General features: G+C 34.2%; 1 protein-coding gene across 12 annotated transcripts in view; it reads right to left on the bottom strand.

Moving 5' to 3' along the window:
- TENM2 (teneurin transmembrane protein 2) overlaps positions 1-25,378 on the bottom strand; it is a 1,202,741-nt gene that overhangs the window by 1,109,855 nt on the left and 67,508 nt on the right. The gene's annotated exons all lie outside the window — the stretch shown is intronic.

The following is a 25,378-nucleotide window of genomic DNA, read 5'->3' as shown; positions in this document are numbered from 1 at the left end:
GATAAGATTCAAATGAGCACATAAAACAAAAAAAGAATAAAAATGCAAATAAATACCATATATCTTCCAAATGTAGGAAAGTTGGAATTGGGAGCTAAATAAGCTAAACTGCACACCTCACCCTTTAGAATATCTTTCAATGGAGAAATGTAAAATATGGTAGAAAACATATTAATTAAATCAGTCATTTTGACTATGGCACACCATTATCGTTAAGACATAAAATTACCACAGTACTATTCCCATTGGTTATCCTTCAACTGTGATGCTGTTTGTAATCTAAACACCGAAATACACGGTATTAGAATGGGAGAATAGTTTAAGCGCATCTTTCTAGCAATAGATTTTAAGCGGCTCTTCACATTTACAAATGATTTATTTCATCTTCAAATTTACAGTTTGCTCATCCATATGATTTAAGCGTTATTTGGCCAACTTTTAAATTCAAATACTTGCTAATTAGTACCACGGTCAACAGAACACAGGAGTAGTATTATATATACCAGGAAAGTCCCCTGACTGCAATACAACTTGCTTTGGGCAAATAACCTGAGCTTTCATCATCTAAAATGGGGATATAATAGCCCCTATTTCATAGAAATGTTGTGATGATTAAACATAAAAATCTATCAAAAGCACTTAGTACAGGGCCTGGCACATAGTACCCCTTCAACACACATCACGTGTCACTGCTGTCACTGTTGTTACCCAACATTCCAATGCTATACCTGGAATGTCATCAACAGAGATTTTGAGCTCATGTCCTAATGATTAACTCTTTTGAAAAATACAAACATCTTCCCCTCCACCAAAAAAAGTCCACATAATTAAGTGACTCCACACTAAGATGTTGGTTCCTCATTATGCTCTCTTCTCCCCCTGGCCAGAAGAACTGGGACAGTGAGGGAGGCAAGGGGTGATTTCTTAAGTTCACAAAGGGATTGGTGTTAGTGCAAAAAAGAAAAGAGAGGTCAACAAAGAAGGAATGACAATTGAAAACAAATAGCTTTAATCACCAAGTTTTGCTCAAGCCATTCTCATCTTGGGTATTAAATGTATGCCTCCACGTGTAGGACAAAGGAGAACTTCCTCAACCAGCATGCTAAGGAAAGGTGTAAGATCCCCTGATGAGGTGGAGCCTCAGTTTGGCTGAGCCCATCTCCAGCTCCCATATATGGCCACAGCTGGATAACACGCGCCTGGACACCCTCCTCACAAGGGAAAGCAGTATTTTCAGACAGATGACTCTATCTTCCTGACCACTCTGAAAAGCCTTTCTGCCCTCCTCAAAGACTCCTAGAAATGTGGATTAAATACTAGGCACTAGCCTCCTGATCTTGCAGACAGAAAGAGGGCTTGTTACAACGCAGTGGAGAGTATGGAATTTAAATCACAGCAGACCTGAGTTTAAACTGTGACTCTCTCACTAATAAGTACAACCTCATACAAGGTTCCTCAGACCCCCTGAGCCTCAGTCTTCTCATCTGTAAAATGGGAGCAGAGATAAAACACCTATTAAATTGAGTAATAAGGAAAGAATGTCTCTGGCACACAGTAGGCGTACAACAAACGTTAATCACAATCTCTGCTTTCCTTGTCATTGCTATCTTGCTTATGATGGAAGCTTGATTACCTGATTATAAGGGAATGAAATAGAATTGTCTAATCAAGACTGTGTGTCTTGACAAACTGACAAGACCAGACAGAATTATAAGACCTTATGTCAACTTGCTTTGTTTAAATTTTATTTTTTTTTTCAACTTTTCAATTTGGCAATCAGAGCCCAGGAGAGCAATATGGTTCTTTGATTTCTTCCTGAGAAACTCTGCAGCCTTTATTGTCTTTGTATCGCACAACTTTAGCACTTAATTATATCCTACCTTGTAATAATTAGGTGTCCTTATAATCAAGTCTGTTTACTCACTTGTGCAGTTCTGATCCTTTAATCTCTCCTGAATATTAGTTTCTAATGCTATAAAAAGCCACAATTTAACAATTTTATTACTAAATAGAATTGCAAGAATATTTTGAAGAAGATTCACCAATGGGTTGAATCTAAAAATTTCTTTTATAATTAGGAGTAGTACAAAATCATACAAGTAAGCCACAATAGTAGAAGCGTAGAAAGCTTCTATGCTTTTCCACTGACTTGCTGTGCAGCCTTGGGATAGTCACTAACCTTCCACTTTGGACCTGTAGATGAGCCTGCACTTGAGTCAGATACTTGTCTCAGCTAGATCACAAAAGTATTTTAAAGTTAAGAATTCTCTATAATAACAAGACTATAATAGGACAGCTGTAAATTTTAGGCAACAAATCTGGTACTTGCTTTGTTATTTCACATCATGTTAATTGTAAATTGAAAAGCCCACTGCTGGAATGTAAAATAAAAACAGGTGTGGTCAGTACAGACAGTATATTCGGTACAGTGTAAGGATCAACTTGCTACACTCCGCAGCCTCGGGAAGGAAAACACTGAATAGCCACGTGGTCCAAGACAACTTTTAATCTTCTTTGTTCCTTAGAATCTCAGGTAAAACAGGGATGATAACGGTATCTAACTCATAGGGTTATTATAAAGATTGCATGCATAACTCACTTAATGCATACATAACTCAAATAACTAGCTATTATTAGTTTGTTTTTATTAGTAAAATATAATTACATCAAAATGCACTGATTCCTGAAGTATGGAATCACCCCCTATTTTGTTATATGTATTATGGATATTTGTCAAATGAGTGTATGTCACTCATCAAATATTCAGTCACAAATGATGCATGCTTTAAGGCATAGATTTATTGCCAATGTTATTTATTATTTATATAATTATTATATATATATAAAATATATAATTATTATTATATATTATTAGGTTTTCATCTACATTAAGATAGATCAAACATATTGATTGAACTTAAATATGTTATTAAATTATAATAAAACTAAAAACTCAAACTAAATTTTTTTCTGAAATATACATTTCTGTTAGATTTTACACATGGGATTTTATATAACTACGAGACATATTTTCAAATATTCTTTTGAGCATCATCATTAAAAAATTGTATAGTAAATAAAAACAGAGTAAAAGTCATTCAAGAGCACAGCAGCCAGGAGTAACTGCTGCTTACATTTTGGTGGGCATCCTTCTAGATATCTATAAATAAAATCACCTGGAAGAGACAAAATTATGCATAAATAGAACAATGCCAGCCACCTATTTTTATTCCAAACCCTTTCCCATAATAGAAATGCATTTTCTAGATTACTGATGCAGTTAATCTGGGTCCACTTTTGATTCTATCAAATTATTTTAACTTTTCATTTAATGTTTATCAAATATCTGAGAAATTTAAATATCTTATTTAAAAGTATTAAAAATGAACTATTTAAATTAACTAAATATTATTGACATCTGAGGAATAATTTAGGATTGTCTCAATTTGTGTCTTTTAAATGCACTTTTCTATCACTAAACATATAAACCAGAAAAATTAAGCAAATACCAGACTACATATTTTACACAATAGGAAGTGCCACAAAATGAAGTGATATAGACAAACCTATAAAAAGCCAGACAATAGGAATAAAACTTGCAAGATGTTGTATTTTCATTCAAACTACCAGTTCCCTTAATGGAAATTAAGTTTATAGGCTTAAAAAAAATATTAACAATTTTCCCTTTAGATATAAAGAGAATGATGTTACAGTGTGAGGAATGGGAGATTAGTAAATGCAAATTAACTGACTTCTTTCTAATGAATAAAAATAAAGATTTCAGAGACATAAAAATATGAATTTCATTCCACAAAGCAGAAAATGAAATGACGAGTTAGAATGAATGACTTTCAGAATACGCAAGCCATTTTGCATTCTACTACTCATGTAACTGTTTAGGAACTGTAGCCTTCTTCAAAAAAAGAATATTCTAAGTCCGACTAAAAGATCTCTCTGTTTCTTAACAAGGCAATTTGACAATGAGGCATTTAGACTAGAAATAAAATGATTTTATAACATAGAAAATTACTAATTGATCTGGATATACAAAAACCAGTCAGCTAGTATCATTTACTTACTTGACTAATATTTAATTGAGTGGTGCCCATATTCCAGAAACTACCTCAAGCTCTAGGTTTATACTGTCCAATAGAGTAGCCACCAGTGGCCACGGACTATTGAACACTTAGAACGTGGATAGTCTGCAATGACATGTGTAAATGTGAAACACATACATGATGGCACAGATTTAATATAACAAAACAAACTATCTCAATCATATTTTTATATTGGGCACACATTGAAAAATACTACTTGATATATTGAGTTAGATTAAATATATTAAGAAAATTAAGTTCACCAGCTTCTTTTTACTACTTTTAATGTGCCTACTAGCAAATTTCAAATAACACGTGTGGCTTGCATTTGATTTCTAATGGACAGCCCTTTTCTAGGTGATAATAATGGTTAATAAGGAAAACAGGTCTTTGTATTCATGTTTGTGTGCTTGTAGTCATGCACTAATGCCGTGCAAGGACCTGTGTCAGATGCTGAGGAAAGTGCATTAAAGTATAAGGTGCATGCCAACCCCTGAAATTCTGCCATCTAGCAACACACACCAGAAAGACAGGAAAAGGTACATAATCGCAAAGCCATTTACATAACGCTAACCTAAAATATAACACTGCTTTATGCAGAGAAATCTCTCTAATAAAGTTATGGTTGTTCAATACATCTCACTTCTTTTATCATGAGGGGAGCATTAGGCCGATCTGCTGTTCGGCACCTACTGCTGGGGTTGGGGATGTGCTTCTCAGGCTTCAGGAGGGGGACGAGGAGCTCATATTTTCTTTGCTTTTAATGGCAAATTTGTACAGTGGATCAGGAGAGCAGCCTCATCACAAATGCTATTTGAAATCCACTGATATCCCCAAGCAAGCTAAGTTGGATCTTAGGAGGGAGCCAGGAGAAAACATTTCAAAACATCCGGAGGTCCCCAGAGCCTTCCTAAGGATCTGAAGGCCCACTGTGGTTGTGACAAAGAGATTACAGAACTGTCAAATATATGGTAGAGATTAATTAGCAGAGTATTATCTCTGGTGGCTCTGACCAACATCACAAAGAAATTATCAGCAGCCAAATAGTTACGACAAGGTATGCTTAGAATAAATTTAAAATAACTTATCTCTATTTTTACAGTATGTTTTATTCCCTCTAAAGCCATTTCAGGCCAAAGAAGTCTTTTCTATACGGAATCTTTGAATTTTCACTCTTTAGGATAACATTTCAATTAATTTAAGTCATTTTATCTCTCACACAGAGATTTCCACAATAATCTGTCATATTCAGGCATAATTTTGCTCAAAATAAATGGTTTCTATCATAAAGATGCACTAAACCAATCAAAACACAATCATATTTTCAACATTTAAATGCAGGATCTGTGGTCCAAAGCTTATGTTTGAAGGTTTTAATAAAAGGAAAAAAAAAAATACAGAAGTTTAAAAAGATACTCCATGTAATGCCAATTCATTAAGCAATTTTGGAAGGGTCAAATCTTATTTTGCTTAAGGGTTATCTGATACAGAAATTACTGGAGTTTTATAAAATATGTACTCTGTCCCTGCTCATTTTCTGAATGAATAAATATGAGGCCAATTTTATACAGAATCACTTCAACTTAAACTAATAATAATTGTGTATTACAGTCTAGCATGTTTCAAAGGGATACATATAAAAAAGAAGGCAAAAGAAAACATTAAATCAGTCACTAATTGTAATTAATTCATAGACAGTTGAGGTTTATTTACTTTGGCTAAAGTATATAACAGTACTCATATAGAAGTCCAGAGTACAAGCAAAAGAGTATCAGATCATATAAGGACTGTTTTTATTTGCTGAATAGCTTTAGAATACAATAGACTGTTTTGAAGATAAAATGGTATAAGCAAAAACCTGTAGAGCACATCAGAAACTGTGAATCTCTTACTGATTATTTCCTTTATTTTGAGGAATGTACATGGGTCCTTTTGAGAAATTTTTAGATCATTAAAAAAAAATAAAAACTTGCCGAGAAGACATTGCTTGGGATTTCATTTACACTGAAATATTCTGGGGTGTTGGATTTGCACTGAAACATATAAAGATCTTTGTAAAATTATCATCATCTCTTTTTAATTATGGAGAGATGGAGAACTAACCCATGGAATAAGAACGCTTTTGAAATCATAAAGAGTCTGACCTTTGGGTATGGTAGCCATCTTCTAACTGATATCCCAACCTACTCAGTTGGTTTTGTGATATAGTAATTATCATACTTGACCTCTGTCCATGAACAAACTACTTAATTGTTCATATCAACTATTGCCCACAATACCTTCTAAGGGTTACCTGGTTATTCATCATATTCACTCCCTGCTATAGGGACAGTTGAACCTCTCCCTGCTCACTCATGGGCCTGCATCCTCACCACTCAGGGAGGGTTATTCAAGTGAGCACATAAACAAGTGGTAAAGTGAGCCAACCATCTGAACTTTGTATCAACAGTCATTGTTGGTGAGAGCATGATCCAGAACACCGGACTGCCACAGAATACAAATAGCCACAGCATTCCACCAAAAGCTATACAAAGGAAAAAGCTTGGGGCACTAGGTTTATAAGGAATTTGGTTGCCAAGTGCATGGACATTGACCTGACCAGTGCAGGTCTATGACAAATTTTCACAGTAAAGACAAGGAATTTTTGTGCAGAAAAAAAAAAAAAAAATTAACAGAATCAATACAGCTATCCCATCTGCATACAAAAACTTTCGAAGCACCTTTAAATCTGCTTTATCAGCACTCAGTTTGAAATGATCAATTTATTAAAACTCATAATTGATTCATATATTTGCATCAAGAATAACTGCCAGTGGACTTCTATTTACCATCACATTATCAACCATCACTATCTGTTATTTTTAGTTGGCTGAAAATAATGAAAACACATTTCTTTAAAAAACAATTCATATTTCTCCCCTTCATTCACACTACTTAGAGGTGTGCACATATGCACACGCGTGCACACACGTATTTTCTGCCTCCCACACACATACACATCAACTCAATACAGGTCATTAGAATTGGCAGGGATTTATTCTATGTTCAGTACTTCAGAATAAGAGAGCGGAAAAGGAGGTAGAGAAATGAGGAAATAACATGTGTTTGCAATATTTTGAAAATTAAAGATCCCATATACCAAATGTCATACAGAAATAATTATACTTTCGGATTTCCTAAAAGTACAATCATTAAACAGATTAAGCTGTTAGAATATTAAAATAAAAGGTTGTTCTAAATTTTTAAATACAAGTAATGCTTGTTTTAATCATACTGCTGTCAGATCTAATGGCATCAATAAAAATTAAGGATGCACATTCACAATCAATTTCAGAGGTAAAATACTCATTGTATCAGGTGCTAGCAGAAGCAATGCCACTCTTGCAAAAGAAGAAATAAAAACAAACTGGTTATTTACCGTGTTAGTCTCACCAACATGAACTGTGTCCTTTAAAATATAATTTTTCCACAAAGTGTAAATATAACCACTCTCTAAAGAAATCAGCATGATTACTGTATTAAAAAGCATCTATTTCCACAAAATCATTATATTAAGTAGCAAACAAATGTCTTTATCCCTTCCGTTACCCTCCCCCTAATTAATTAAAGATTGGCACAGTCTAAGAACTAAATTTATTTTCAATTAAAATAAGTCCGTATGTCATGATAATTTTTTGTTACTATTTCTAATGTGCCAAACAAAGGTTTGCTATTAGCATTGAACATAGTAATCAAAACAAATCCTTTAATTTTCAATAACTGTAAGGATACTTGAAGACTTGTTCTCCTAGCAAGGTACTACCTCAATGGTTAATCCTATTAAGAACTGAGCCATGCACTGCGACTAAATCCTCTGGGGAATTTGAGGAATCAAAGGCTTACTGCACACTTAGAAGGCAAGGACTTTTGTAAAGGGCTCTATTATATGAGGAACAAAAGAATACCACTTGTGTACTTAAATATCATCTGCTTTTCCTTCCAAAATACTCCATTTTTAAGTAAAGATATGTGATTTAAATGTATTTAGAGTTTAGCTTTTGGCACCACTCTCGTTTCTGAGTAGAAGTGCCATCTGTGGGCCCCATGGCTCACGCATAATGATATGCTTACAAGCTGCTTCCCTTTTCTGCACAATGTACCCTTTTCACTTTAACATACATTTTCCATAAATTTTTGAATAACAAATTGGGCTGTGAAGTTTGTTGAAACGGGGCAAGGGAAATGCCTGTAGGCTAGAAAGCGGCGATTTTACTAAAGAAATTGGTGCAATGGAAAATAGCTACTCCACCTGCCCCCACCCCAAACACCTATCTTGAGCTGTGATCCTTTAAAATTGCAAATTAAAAACTTCTCCCCTCCATATATTAGGTCTGTACATTAACTTGGGCGAAGAGCCCACATGCTTGCCATCCATTACACCTGCTGGGTGACAAACAGATGAGAGTCATCATGCAGACTCCCAACGTTTGATCTCCTGATATTGCCAGATGTCCCCCATTTACATTCAAACATAACCACAGTCATTAATGCAACTAGCCCGGCTGGCATTTAATAGGGGGAAAAAGTGGAATTCTAATCTAAAATCCTAACTATCCAAAGCTTTCAGGATGTGAGCGTATCTACTATTAAATATGCTTCAATGTGTCTAACTTTCTGGCTATTAAGACAACTGATTTCATTGTAGGACTGAAAGCTGGTACAGATGGGCAGATTTTGCTCGTATTTCAAGAGAAGACCTGCATTCTGCACTTTTAATTTAAACAACAAAATTTACATTCATATTATCTGCTATACTCTTAAATACAGTAAGAACAATCTTGCTTGTTGGTTACAATTCAAATACACCACTTAGTAAAAATTAGTAAATGGACAACAAAAGTCAAAGAAGCCATGGGAAGAGTAAATCTTAATTTCTTCCTTGCCTCATAAAACTGCTTACTGATGAGGGTCAACTGGAGAACTTAAAGCAAAAGATCATCTGCACAGGTGTCACTCCACAGCCCCTGAATGAGACTCCAAGGGTATGACCCAGGAATTTGAAAACATCCTTGTTAACTCTCTTGAAATCAATCCTAGACCTTGAGCATATCCTGGCAGCATGTTCAGGAACTATTCATGAGAACATGACTTAACAGCTTGACTTTCTGAGACTTTCTTTTCCATTCTTTGTTTTACACAGAAAATATTTATAGTGTGTCTACCCTGTGCCTGGCACTGGGCATTTGGTATACACAGAATCCCTAAGACACCAGGATTTATCTCTGCAGAGTCAATACATGGCTCTAGGTACAGACAGAAGGCTGCCTAATATTATGAGGGCAGAGAGATTCTTATACACAAACTAAAAGGAATGAAAAAACCCGGAAATACTTTCCAGAATTTTACAAAGTGTCTACCAACTGGACACTTCAAGATCTGGGAAGGAAGAAACCACTAGGCCTCCTACAAAAGGTATTAGCATCTATGCCCAGGAGGGACTCTGACTTGTTTAGGGGAAGAAGATTGAATTTAAGCATTAAGGAGGAAGCTGGGAAGACTGTAGCTTCTTTCTGCATTCCTTCCTTTATTTGCACTAGAATCAGTTTAGAACTTCTCCCTTCTTCTGGCTTCCTCTCCCTCTGTAATGAAAATATTCTCTTCAGTGAGGATGTCGTTGAGCCGCTGTCCTGGACCCCCGTCACTCTCTCCCTCTCCCTGTTCCATCTTCCTTGTCTCCCTTACTGCTGTGTAAAATTATTGTGTTCATTTGTGTATCTGTCTCTTATCTGTCTCCCTATATCAGAGCAGAGGCCTTGCCTATCATTCACCTGTTCCCAGGACCTAGAAACACACCTGGCATGAAGTGGGTATCCAAATATGTGTTGAATCAATAAATTAATGAACAAAAAAATAGTTACACTTAAAATTTCTTGATCCCTTCTATCACCATGCATGGATTTTTTTTTTTTTAATGTATCTTCTTGGATTTATAGTATTAGTGATTTTTTTCATTGGAAACCCAACCTGATTCTCTTCTAAGATTATTTTGGCCTATCTGTTATCTAGCTTTATTCATTGAGGATGTTTACACTTGGACTCAGTTCAGCAGCAATCCATTTTTATGCAAGCCCAATATATCTTCTGCCCATCTCTCCTATAATTTATAAAATATCCTATTGCCCCTCAGCAGGGACAGAATTCCAAACCTTACTCAAATCTTACACCACCTACTAAGGAAGAACAACAACAAAAATCCCCTCAAAGGAAAAGTACTTGAGGCATTTCTGTTTCAAGGTCAAGGCAACAGAGGAAAAACATAGGCTATCAACTCAGAATAAGAGGAATTAAACAATGAAATCACTGATTTAAGGCTTTTGACAACAATGGCAAAATATTAAATTGGGCTTAAAATTACTAAGTACTATCAGGCCACTTTTACTTGAGTTTTTTTCTTCTGCTGCTCAGCACATCCCTGCAATTTCATGGCACCTACTAATAGAAAGTGAGCTCAGATTCTATTGACAGTTTCATGACAAGTCATACTTCACCTTCCATTGTCCAGTCTTCTTAGCTGTTCATTATCTTGACTGCTGTGCCTACAAGATAATGATACACTCTGCTTCTACCCCTGACTGGAACACATTTTTGCTCCAGGGTTCCTTTTAATTGAAACACACTGTCGGTATTACTGTTTTTGGTGCAAAAGTAAACACATTTAACACAAGAATTCAGTTTGTATTTGCTTCACCAATAGGAAGTGTGTAAAAAGTCACCTGCCTCTAGAAAAGTGACTGGATGATTCTTTTGAGACATTAATATTTTTACTCTTTTCTTTTACTTTCATTACCATTTGTCACTTCTGGGGATGTGATAATCAATTATCTCTGAGAAAAAATATTATGACCATCCTTACCATTTCTCTGTGTGTCCCAGACCCGCTCAGGAAGTACTGAGTAATGTTTCATCAACTCTTAAGCATAAAATTGACTGAAAATGCTTTAACACTTAAAAAAAGGGGTGTAATAAATTGTGCCTGTTAAATGATCTGTGTCCATTGTAAATCCCATTAAGTAGCCACTGATTGACTAGAACAGAACTGCCCAACTTCAGGATTAGCAGCAGCTGAGCATGGCTGAGATGCTGCTCCTGTCTAGCAGAGGTTCTCAGAATTTGAACTCTTTCAAGAAAACAAGCGAATTCTTTCTACCAGCAAATATATTTCAAAAAAATAACTACAAGTTATTTATAAAAGAGGATTAGGGTTTATTTTCTCACTGTCTGGCATAAAGGAAAAAAAAAAGGATGATGTGCTAACCATATAAGAACCATGACATGTTAAAACACTGTGTGTGTCTTCATTTTATTCCATTCAATTGACACAATCATATCTATGAGGTTAGAATTCCCACCATTCCTATTTTAAGATGAGAACATCTAGGCACAGAATTATTGAACATCATGTCCAAGGCCATACCTTGAATCTGGATCTGATACCAAACCCCAGGTTCTTAGCCACCACTGTTCTGTGATGCCTATTCTCTGAGTCCTTTGTTTTGTTTTTTTAAGATTTTATTTATTTATTTGACAGAGAGAGAGAGACACAGCGAGAGAGGGAACACAAGCAGTGGGAGTGGGAGAGGGAGAAGCAGGCTTCCCGTGGAGCAGGGAGCCCAATGCGGGGCTCCATCCCAGGACCCTGGGAATATGACCTGAGCCGAAGGCAGACGCTTAATGACTGAGCCACCCAGGAGCCCCATCTGATTTCTTTTTAGTTAAAACAGAACAGCACTCTAATGAAGTCACCTAACGACTGTCATGTATTCTTATAGTAAAAATTACATGGATTTAAGTTTTGAAAATATAAAATGGACTCACAAATTACTCAAAATTCAGGTTGACCTAAGATATATTTGTTAGTATTCCTTCCATTTATAAATTGTCACATTACTTGTCTTTATCACTAGCCAACACACTGCGTGTTTTTTGTTTTCTGGGGGTTTTTTTGGCACTACATATTTGGGAAAGAGGAGAAGAGCATTTACTCTCTCTTCCAGGAGATTAGCACAATATGTGTGTATAGCAGGGGAGGGGCTAGGTGTATACGAGGACATGGAAGGGATTAATTATTTACCACCCTTAGAAGTAAAATGGTTCTCAAATGTTAAAATGCAAATGAATCTGCTGGGAAAATTTTAAAATATCACATCAGTAGGCTTTCCCTAAGAGATTCTGATTCAATAACTGTGGGGTAAGGTCCAGAAACTGAATTTTTAACAAGCAGCAACAGGTGATTCTACTACAGACAGTTCATACCTGTGTTGTCCAATATGGTAGCCAGTAAGTTTCTAAAATGCAGCTAGTCCAAAATGACATGTATTGAATGTAAAAAAATACACACTGAATTTCAAAGACTCAGTATGAAAACTGGGATATGAAATATCTTATTAATAATTTATTTTGATTATGTGTTAAAATTATAATGTTTTAGATATATAACTTTAATAAAACATATTACTAAAATTAATCTCATGTATTTCTTTTTATTTTTTTTAGTGTGGGTACTATACAATTTTAAATTATATGTGTAGCTTATATTGATATTTCTATTGGACATTATATTTCTATGTGGACTTATTTTTCTTTTGAGCAACATTGTTTGATACTTTCATTCCCAGGCAAAGGTAGTAAAAGAATTCTAAATTAAGACCAGGACCAAGTAACATATAACAACAATTTTAGTATGTAAGATTTCTTTGAATATTTTTAGAAATTTGACAAAGATATATGCATCAACTAAACTGCCACATTAATAAATTTCTACATCAACTTTAATTTTTTAGTGAAACAAACAAACAAAGCATTAACTATCCTTAACCAGCATTCAATGATTATCAAATCCCATGTGTGGTTGGTGTTTGCTTTAATTTCCTTGAAGCATAATATATGTATGTTTGTATATTTGTATTATGGACACTGTTTATACAGCCCACCACAAAGTATGACTTTTCATTTTGTGCCCCATTCACAGAATAATAGAAACATTTGTCAAGAAAAGTGTTAAGTATAATCCAGTATTATTTTAACTGGCAATAACTATATAATGAGATAAATAGATTTGTATGGGTGGGTGGGAACATAATCACCCTTGCTAATATTCTCTCTATGACCAAGGTATTATGAATTCTAAAGAGCTGACATAAATTAAAGTTTCTGAAATCAACATGTTATGAATGACTATCTATATTCCTAAATTATCCATTATTATTCTACTAAAGTGAGGTCCATACATTTATTTCATAGAATTTTATATGGTTTAATGATGATAAGCAAATTTCAATCTTGACTTTCCCGACTTTTATGCTATATATACTCATATTCTGATGATGGATTATATTACAGGCCCCCAAACATTCTCAGTTCACAGTACCCTTAGTGTCTTGGTGATGTTTTCACGGTGCCCCTAGGGCAAGAGAATTACATAACAGTTCCAGTTATTCAGTAGTTAGGCCCAAACAACTTAATGGTAGTCGTTTAGGTGGATGTTTCTAGCTTTCTTTTAAATGTTTAAGATAGCTCATAGATTCCAAGTGAGTTTGCTGAGGTTCACAGTTACTCCAGCCCAGTTTGAAAACTGTATGACTGTATAGTTTTAAATGGTCTAGAAAGTAAAAGGCAAAATTTTAAACCTTCTAAGGGAAAGAATACACCTAATACTAATAGCTATTTAAAGCTTTGTTTCTTTTAACACATTTTAATTATTAGAGTTTATAAAAGTCATCATATATTGCACCACTGGATAAGTGACATTTAGCATAGACGGTATCAATCAGTTGACCAATCAACAGGTATATATAGAATATTTATTATATATTCAAGTCAGTACTCTCAAATATCTTATATCCTATAATTCATCTATAGATATATCTTAATGTCATGGCTCTCTCAAATAGGGGTCTCAAATGATTAGTGTCCTCTAATTTTTTTCTATTTATTTTATTTATTGTTATTATTATTCATTAACATATGATTAAAATTTCTTGTGATGGTTAAGGCATTTTATGAAATTCTGAAAATACAGTATTTTCAACAAAATGTTGCTCTCATATTAAGAGCACAGATAGAGGTCATTACTCAAATAATGATAGCCTCAACAAAAATTAAAAACTGACTCAACTTCCAGTTTCTTTTCTGGTGTATAATTTCTTTAGTAACCACTCTGTTCTGACAACAAGTAAAAACTGAACAAACTGAAAAATCACATCTCTTCTTAGATATATCAGAGAAATAAGGTCAAAGGCAAACCACTGCCCTCAAATATTGGAAAAACAGAGAAGTGGATACAGAGAATCACAACTTACCAGAGCAGAAACCCACAATTAGAAACCTCTATGGGAACCAGGGCCAGGATAAGAAGAGCTAACTGAAATTAACAAATTGCTGGAGACAGTGTGGACAAGTCTCACAGTTGAAAACTCCAGGGGCACTCAGTCATAAAGAGTCTCACACACCTTTGTGAGTTTTACCTCTAGGAGCTCTATCAGGTTCTCTCAGTGAATACAGGAGAAAAATTTCCTAGCGCTTCTAGCAAAGGAGAATTAAAGGAACCATTTTGAAATATGCCAGAGCATTCTATAATTTTTAACAGGGCCTGATCTCAGGAGAAAGTATTTTACCAGAGCTTAACCTGACAGGTATTTATCAGAACCTAATTTATCTGTAGGAAGGGAAAAACCAATTCCAGTTCCCTCCAGCCTTCCATTGGGGGAAGAGAAATACCCAACTCCAGCCTTCACAGGCTTCCACATGAGAGAAGGGAAATATATACCTCAAGCACCCTCTAGCATCCTGTTCCACCAAGATGGGAAAACTGAGAAGCACTGACGAAGTTCAGAGTCCCAAGTTTACTGAGACCTAATCATAGGACTACAGAACACTCTCCCTCCTCTTAAATCTTACCACTACACTATTAAAGATCTATTTACCACTATCCCTTTTACCTAGCACATCATGTCTGCCTTTCAACAACAACAAAAAATTATAAAGCATACTGAAAGGTAAGAAGCATACTTTCAAGAGATTGAACAGGTATCAGAACCAAAGTCAGATATGGCAAGAATGTTAGAATTATTAAACCATGTTTTTTTAAAAAAAATATATACGATTAATATGCTAAAAGTTTTAATGGAAAACATAGACAATATGCAAGAATAGATGAATAATGCACGCAAAAAGGTGGACATCCTAAGAAAGAATTGAAAAGAAATGTTAGAAATAAAAAACGCTAACATAAATGAAGAATGCCATCGACTGGCTCATTACTACACTGGACACAACTGAAGAAAGAATTTTTAAACTTGAGGATATGACAACTGAAACTTCCAAAATTAAAAAGCAAAGAGAAAAAAAAGACTAGAAAAAATAATGAACAGAATATCTAAGAATTGTGGGACAATTAAAAAGGCATAACATATGTGTAATGGGAATAAAAGGCAAATAGAGAGAAAAGAACAAAAGCAGTACTGGAAGCAACAATAATTAAGAACTTCCCCAAATTAATGGCACACACCAAACCACAGATCCAAGAAACTCAGAATATACCAGACAGAATAAATGCCCAACAAACTACACTTAAGCATATAATGCTCAAACTTCAGAAAATCAAAGATAAAGAAAAAATCTTGAAAGAAGCTAGAGGGAAGGAAAAAAAAAAAAGAACTTTACCTACAGAGGAGCAAAATAAGAATTTCATCCAACTTCTCCACAGAAACCATGTAAGCATGAATTGGAGTGAAAAACTTGATGTTTTACGAGGGAAAAAAATAATACAGAATTCCATACTCTGCAAAATTATCCTTCAAAAATGAAGGAGAACTAAAGACTTTATCAAATAAAAATTGAGAGAATCTGTTACCAGTAGATCTGCTTTGTAAGAAATGATAAACAAAAGAAATGTTTCATAGAGAAACAAAAGTATATAGGTTAGAAACTTGGATCTACATAAAAAGCATTAAAGAATTAATAAATGAAAATAAAATAAAAAATTTATTGTCCTTATTCTAAATTGATCTAAAAAATAACAGTTTGTTCAAAATAATAATAGCAAAAATGTATTTGATTATATATGCTTTTATATATATATGTATATATACACATATATATGTATTTTGGTCCTTATATAAGTTTATGTATAAGTAAATGAATGACAGAAATGATACAAGAACTGGAGGACAGAATTAGAAATATATATATATATATATATATATATATTTTTTTTTTTTTTTTTTTTAAGGTACTCACAGTACTCATGAAGGGACACAGTGTTAATTGAAAGTGGACTTGGATATGGTAAATGTATATTGCAAACTCTAGGCAACGATTCACTAAAAAAAACAAAAGTGTAAAAAAAAAGCACAATTAATATGCTAAGAAAGGAAAGAAAATGAAATCATGTAAATGTTCAATTAAAACCACAAAATGCAGAAAAATGTGGAAGACAAAGAAATAAAGAACAAGAACAAAAAACAGAATATATGTTAATCTGTATTAATCATTACCTTAAAAGTAAATGGTCTAAATACATAAATTAACAGACAGAAATGGCCAGAGTGAATAAAAAAATAAGACCCAACTATATAGTCTTTACAATATATATATATAATGTAAATATGTGGGAAGATACACCATGCTAACATGCTAATCATAACAAAGTGGCAGTAGTAATATTAATTTCAGACAGAGGAAGAGAAGAAACTTCAGAACAAGGAAGTTATAGGGATAAAGAGGGGCATTACATAATAATAAAGAGATTAATACATTCCTTCATGTGTAGTGCATAACAACAGAGCATCAAAATACATGACAAAAACTGGTTAGAGTTGCAAGAAGAAATAGATTAATCCACTATTATAGCTGGAAATTCAACATCCTTCTAACAGAAATGGACAGATCCAGCAGGCAGAAGATCAGTAAGGATATAGTTCAACTCAACAGCACTATCAATCAACTAGTTAAAATGGACATCTATAGACTACTTCATTCACTAAGAGCAGATTACACCTTGTTCTCAAGCTCACATGGAGCATTCACAAAGATAGACCACATTCTGAGTCACATCCTCACAAATTTAAAAGAACAGAAAACATACAATGTCTTCTCTCATACCATAATAGAATTAAACTTGAAATCAGTAACAGAGAGATATCTGGACAATCCTAAAATACATGGAGATTAAATAAGACAATTATAAATAACACATGGGTCAAAGAAAAAAATCTCAAGAGAAATTGAAAAATAAGGTTGGCCTTTGGACAACACAGGGGTTAGTGGCACTGACTCCTCAAACAGTTGAAGATCTGCATACAACTCTTGACTCCCCCAAAACTTAACTACTAATAGCCAACTGTTGGCTGGAAGCATAAGATAACATAACATAAACAGTTGATTAATACATATTTTCTATATCTATTATATACTATATTCTTACAATAAAGTAAGCTAGAGAAAAGAAAATGTTATTAAGAAAATCATAAGAAAAAAATACATTTGCAGTACTGTATTTGTCAAAAAAAATCCACATATAATTGGACCCATGCAGTTCAAACCCATGTTGTTCAAAGGTCACCTTGATTTTGAATGAAATGAAAATGAAAATTCAGCAAAAACAATGTTTACAGTAAAATTTTAACAATGAATGCATATATTAGAAAAGAAGAAAGATCTAAAATCAATAATCTAAGCTTCTACCTTAGGAAACTATAAAAAGAAGGGCAAATAAATTTCTAAATAAGCAGAAAAAAATTACAATTAGGGCTGAAATCAATGATATTGAAAACAGGAAATCAATAGAGAAAATTGACTAAACAAAAAGGTTGTTTTTGAAAAAATCAATACCAGTAAGCCTCTAGCCAGGCTAACTTAGAAAGTAAGAGAGAAGACACAAATTACTAATATTAGAATGAAAGAGGGGACATCACTACAGATCTCATGGAGATTAAAAAGATAATAAAGCAATATTAAAAACAACACTATGTCCCAAATTTGATAACCTATATGAAATGGACCAATCCCTTGAGATAGACACAATCTGCCAAAACCTGGACACACACAAAAAATACACAATCTGAATAGATCTATCTCTATTAAAGAAATTGAATCCATAATTAACAACCTTCCAAAACAGAAAACTCTACGCCTTAATAAATTCACTGGTGAATTCTACAAAACATTTATGGAAGAAATTATACTAATTCTCTACAATCTTTTCCAGAAAATATAAGCAGAGAAAATACTTTATAACTTATTCTATGAGGCCACCATTACCCTAATACCAGTATCAGAAAAGACATTACAAGAAAAGTACAGTCCAATATTGCTCATGAGCACAGATGCAAAAAGTTCAACAAAATACTAGTAAAATGAATCCACAATATATAAAAAGAATTCATTGTATACCACAATTAAATGGGATTCATCCAGGTATGCAAGAATGGTTCAATCCTCAAAAATCAATTAGTGTAATCTATTATATCGACAGGTTAAAGAAGAAAAATCACACAATCATATCAATAAATGCAGAAAAAACATTTGACAAAACCCAACACTCATTCATGATAAAAACTCTCAAGAAACTAGGAACAAAGGAAAATTTTTTCTACTTGATAAAGAATATCTACAAAAACTCTACAACTAGCATCATACTAATGGTGAGAAACTTGAAGCATTCCCACTAAGATTAGGAACAAAGCAAGGATGTCCCTTCTCATCACTGCTTTTCAACATCATACTAGAAGTCTTAGATAATGCAGTAAGAGAAGAATAAGAAGTTATACAAATTGGAAAGGAAGAAATAAAACTTTGTTCACAGATGACATGATGATCTATGGAGAAAACCCAAATGAATCAACAAGAACAAAAAAAATAACCCTCCTAGAACTAATAAGCGATTATAGCTAGATTGCAGAATATAAGATTAATATACAAAAGTCCATCATTTTACCATATACTATCAAATAACAACTGAAATTTACAATTAAAAACACAATACCATTCACATGAGCGTCCCCTCCAAAAAGTAAAATCATTAGGTATAAATCTAACAAAATACGTACAAGGGCTATATGAGAAAAATTACAGAGTTCTGATTAAAAGATACCAAATAAGAATTAATTGAATGGGGAGATATCCCATGTTCATGGGTAGGAAGACTCAATATTGTCAAGATGTCAGTTCTTCCCAACTTGTTTTACAGAATCAATGGAATTCCAGTCAAAATCTTCTCATTAAGTTACAGTAATCAAGACAGTGTGGCATTGGTGAAAGAATAGATAATTAGATCAATGGAACGGAATAGAAAATCCAGAAATAGACTCATATAAATGTAGCTAATTACTCTTTAACAAGGGAGCTAAGGCAATACAACAGAGCAAAGACAGCCTCCTCAACAAATGGTACTGGAACAACTGGACCTCACATGGAAAAAAATAACCTAGACACAGACCTTACTCCCTTCAAAAATTAACTCAAAATGATCATTGAACTAATGATAAAACACAAAACTATAAAACTCCTAGGCTTAGTGCAAACCTAGATGAACTTGGGTATGACTATGACTTTTCAGATACAACACTAAAGGCATGATCCATGAAAGAAGTAATAAGCAGGACCTTATTAAAATTAAAGACTTATACTTTATGAAAGGCAGGGTCAAGAGAATGATAAGTCACAGGGGGAGAAAGTATTTGCAAAAGACACACCTGATAAAAGACTGTTATCAGAAGTATACAAAGAACTCTTAAAACTCAACAGTAAGAAAATGAACAACCTGATTTAAAAAAAATAGGAAAGGGCCTGAACAGACACCTCACCAAAGAATATATACATTGATGACAATAATATATATATATAGATGGCAAGTAAGTATATGAAAAAATGTTATATATATACATCTATATATGTATATTACATATATATGTATAGATGTGTATATATATAGGTGTATATAATATATACAGATATATATAGATGGTAAGTATATATAAATATATACGTATATAATATTATACATATATAATATTATAGATGTATATAATATATAGAGATGTATATAATATATAGAGATGGCAAGTAAGTATATGAGAAATGTCCAATGTCATATGTCATTAGAGAATTGCAAATTAAAACAATGAGATAGCACTACTCCTATTAGAATGCTGGTGAGAATACGGACAATAGGAAATCTAATTCACGCCTGCTGTAAACACAAAATGGTACAGACACTTTGGAAGACAGTTTATCAGTTTCTTACAAAACTAAACTTATACTCACCATATGACATTCACACTCCTTCATATTTACCCCAATGAACCAAAAACTATATCCACACAGAAACCTGAAACGAATGTTTACATCCGCTTTATTCATAACTGCCAAAACTTGGAAGCAACTAGGATGTCCTTTGTAGGTAAATGGATAAATGGTGGTTCATCCAGACAATGGAATATTATTCAGCAGTAAAAAGAAATAAGGTATCAAGCCATGGAAAAACATAGAGGAAAGTTAAATGCATATTACTAAATGAAAGAAACCTATCTGAAAAAACTTCACACTACGTTCCAGAAAAGGCCAAACTATGAAGACAGTAAAAAGCTTAGTAATTGTCAGGGGTTAGTGGGGAAAGAGGGATGAAAGGCAGAGTACAGAGGATTTTTAGGTCAGTGAAACTATTCTGCATGGTACTATAATGGTGGATACATGTTATTATACATTTGTCAAGACCCATAGAATGTCAAACACTAAGAGTGAACTCTCATATAAACTACAGACTTTGTGTGGTAATAGGTCAATCTAGGTTCATGGAATTTTAACAAGTGCACTCCTCTGATGTGGGAACTTGATAGCAAAGGGACACTATACATGTGTGGGGACAGGGAGTTTATGGCAACTCTCTGTACTTTACGCTCAATTTTGTTGTGAAACTGAAATTGCTCTTAAAAATAAAGTTAGCTAACTAAAACAAATAAACAAAAAAACCTCAGCTCTGACTCTCAAAATAAAGTGCTACACTTGGGAAACTTGGGAATACCAAAGTTACTCAGGCAACCCTACAAAATGATGAGGTGGTTAACATAAAAGATAAATACCCTGTTGTTTAAAGTGGATGGAAAAATTGATATTTCCAACCAAGTAAGAATTCCTAATGGTGGAAGAGTTCATGGATAGACATGGGTGGTAGTTTAGAGCTGATATTTTTGAGGTTATAACCAGTTTAAATTGGGACATTAAATAAAATGTATTTGGAGGAAAAGAGGTGTGACCCCCTCAGTCACTTCTAACACATACAAACATCCCCTCCAAAAGTGAAGCCATTCATTGCACAAACATTGAGTAAGTGGCTACTATGTATAAGACATTGTACAAGAGCTTCAGGGAATGAATGAGATGTAGAACCTTCTGACAAGGATCGTGGAAGCTAATAGGGAAATGTCACGTGTAGAAGAAAAAAACACATTTTGTAAGTCTAAATGTAAAGGAAAATAAAGTATATAGTAAAGGAAGCCAATGCTGAAGAAAAACTTCTGTCTGGGAAAGAGGTAGCATATGGACTGAGTCTTGAAAGATGAAAAAATCACCAGGTGGAAATGGGAAGAAAGGGAGAATTCTACCAGAGGGAACAGCATGAAGTAAAGGGAGTGAGAAAGGGGTCCTGTTCGAAGGACTAGAGTTTGGCTGGGATGTGAGGTATGCAAATGAAAGTAGGTAGAAGCCAGACTGTAGAATTGTAAATGGCAGTTTAGACTAGAGTCAATCAACACTGAGGAAGGAGGTTTGGAACAATTTTAAGCAGAGGAGGATAACATGATTCTCAATGAGCTTTAAAAAGATCTAATCAACAGGACTTTGATGAGATAAGAGAAGAGGGAAGGGGGTGATAAAAACTATCACCAAGAGTGCCCAGGAGAATTAATAATGCTTACTTAGAAAAAAAGTCAGAAAACTCACGTCTGGACTTAAAATGTAAAAGCTACATACACAGTACCATCAATGTAGCTGCAATTCTGAGAGGAATGAATATTTCAAAGCCTGATAATCCAGTAACCTAGTATAGTATATCACCTTAAGTGAATTACGAAAGTTTATTTTCTGTAACAGAAATGAACTATAATTTAAATAATTCATCATTTTATAAAGTGTATTTTAAATGCAGCATATTTGTTGTATCATACACTACAATGCTCTTTCAAAGGAACTTTTTAAAATAAAGCACCACCAACTCTTCTGTATGTGGAACACTGTTAAATTCCAGCTCTGCTTTGAGCATAATTAAGTACCCATAACACCATAAAACTTTTATTAAATTACGGTGTTGGGAATGAAATGTAAATTTATCTTCCAATATGATGTTGGCATTTCAACCTTTTTTTTTTCAGCCTGAATATCATTAATAGTAAAAGTTCAGGGAGTAAGTAAAACTGAAGTATTGGGTGGAATTCAAGGTGTCACATAATCATAAATGTTAGTGTAATTCTATTCTTGGGGTATTCTCCATCTCTCCTCCTCTACCTATTTTCTAAATAACCATCCTTGATATAGTTGATGATTATAAAAGAAACCGTTAAGACGGGGTTAAAATGCAAAGCATCATCTATAAATGAGTTTTATATTTTGTCATAATATATGGAGGACATAAGTGGCTGTATCTGTCAACTGTTCACGCTACAAATTATTAAAAAATATACATATTACAAACAGAAGATATCCATTCAAGCTCAAAAGCACAAAGGAAATGCTGCAAGGAAAATAAAGATGTCTCCTAGCACACAGAGAGAATAGAGAAATCTATTTGTGCTTCAAATGAATTGAAAAAATAAAAATATATGATCTTTTATTTGCAATACAGAAGGCACACGGGCAAAAATCCTGGAATTCTGCTACTCGCAAGGCATGATTGACTACTTTGAATTAAAAAAAAAAAAAATGTTTTGAGAATGTCCTACCTGAAAAGAGAAATCTCTCCCTGTTAGGAAAGGGAAAACTGCTTTCATTTCATAAAATCCACATTGCCCCAATATAAAAAGCTGCCAATGTAAATATGTTCAGGGACAATATCTGTCTAGAATATGTCATGAGCAAGCAGAAGTTTTTCTCACCTTATCTGGGTTCCCTAGAGATCTGACCCAAAGAGAATGTGGATCGAGTTTTCCATTTTGTTTCACATCAGGGTCTCCTGAGAAGCAAAGACCTGGAAAACCATAGCCACAATATCCAAGGCATGATTCAAGTTGATGTCCTAGTAAAGGAAATATATACTCCCAAGCCTTTTTATTTTTTTCCAACCCACCATTCACTCCAAATGATAAAATCACAGGCTCAAGGAAAATCACACCTTAAAAAAAATTGTTTGTGTTGGCTGTTCTCTTAGAGAAGTCGAGTTTTCCTGGAAAGTTAACATTCCTTGTCAGAGAGAAAATAAAAATAAATGTGGCACAGGAAAAGATGACATTTGAATCCAAACAAAAGTTTGCCTTTTGCTTTTTTATTTTTTTTCTTTTCTCCTGATCATACACTGATGTGCTAAGGAAAACATTCCCAATATAGCTTCCCATAAGCCCTTTGGAGTGGTTCACATATATAGTCTTTCCTAGGGAGGTTCACTTGCAAACCCTTGTCAAAAAAGGAACAAATATGTCATGTGAAAACTGTGCGTTGGTTAGAGGAAATGGATCAACACAGAGGCCACAGGGGGAAAAGTGCCAGTGGCTTATTTATTGAATGATTCAATGTTTTAGACAAGGAAAGATTGAAGTATGTCTCATGAGCTGAAACCACCTTCAGGCTGACAAACTTCCACCTACAGAACTTAAAAACATTACTATATGATATATTACATTCAGAGTCCAATTATAAGTGTCTTTGCTTAAACCCTGGTCAATTAATGCTTCGACTGGTTATTCCAGTGGCATCAGTCTACCTCCCTTCTTGCATTTACACTGCACCTGGACAAATGTATAATATTCACTAATGGCAGTGACACTAAACATTTCAGCATAAAGAACTATGTGGACAGAATATAAGAGGAGCCTCCAATATTCTTGTGCTAAATTCTGAGCAGCATCCCCTCTCCACTGGATTCCTGCACTGACCTCAATAATATGTTTCCCAAGTGGCAGTACTGCCTTATTCTCATCCATTGTCCACATTGTCCACTCTCCTTCTGCTTAAATTCTTTAATGATTCTTCAATGAGCATGGATGAAATCAAAACCCCTTATCATAAGGCTGCTCAAGGTATGGTGCCTATCTTCTGGAATCTTCTCTCTACCAGCTCACACCCTCAAACTCCATGTCCCAGGTGTGGAGGCTTCAAATTTCCCATGTCATTTCACCTTTGTCTCTGGGTGTTTGTAGCATGCTATTCCCTCAGCCTGAATACTCTCCTCCTCCATCACAGCCCCAACTTGGCTCTCGTGACCTGATAACTTTAATTCATTCCCATCTCATCCTATGCTTGCTATTATTTTTATACCATAAACTGAAATAATTTGTCAATTTTCTCTTTCATTATGAAGACTAATAGTTGCTAAAGACCACCTAGCATAGTATTTGGCACACGGAGAGACTGACAAAAATACTTTGAATGAATAAATGGCTGAAAAACAAGTCATCTAGCTCCTTGGTTAAAGTCAAATTGTTACAAAAACATTCAGTATGTTGAAATCTGAACTTGTGAAGACATGACAAAATTAGGGGTAATTATCATATGTCCTCAGGTTTAATAAGCATTCAATAAATGCTAGTAGCCACCATTATCATTTATATTACAAAAGCATTTATGTTCTAGAAAGTTCTTCACAACTCTTATTTACTTTCTACTGCAAATTCATATAGATTATCACTTAAAACTTGTTAAAATAGGGGAGTCTGGATGGTTCAGTCGGTTAAGTGTACAACTCTTGATTTCAACTCAGGTCATGATCTTAGGGTTGTGAGATCGAGCCCCATGTAGGGCTCCGCGCTGGGCATGGAGCCTGCTTAATATTCTCTTTCCCTTTTGCCCCTGCCCTTCCCACCTTCCCCCTCTCTAAAAAACAAAACAAAACAAAACTTGTTAAAATAAATGTAGTTTGATGTATGTACATTTCTTGCAAAAGCAGCTTTATTTAAATGAAGGAAATTTGTAAGGACAAGAGAACTCTCAGTTAACAAATCATATGGTTACATAGGATTGTAACAAAAAATATCATTAAAAGAACTCACCTATAACTCTATCTATGTAGAAAACAGGAAATTTGAGGACAAAAGGCAATG

The sequence above is a fragment of the Halichoerus grypus genome, chromosome 2 (genome assembly GCF_964656455.1).
Source record: "Halichoerus grypus chromosome 2, mHalGry1.hap1.1, whole genome shotgun sequence".
NCBI classification, from domain to species: Eukaryota; Metazoa; Chordata; class Mammalia; order Carnivora; family Phocidae; genus Halichoerus; species Halichoerus grypus.
The sequence above is the reverse complement of the archived record's forward strand: the minus strand, read 5'-3'. Positions and strand labels throughout refer to the sequence as shown.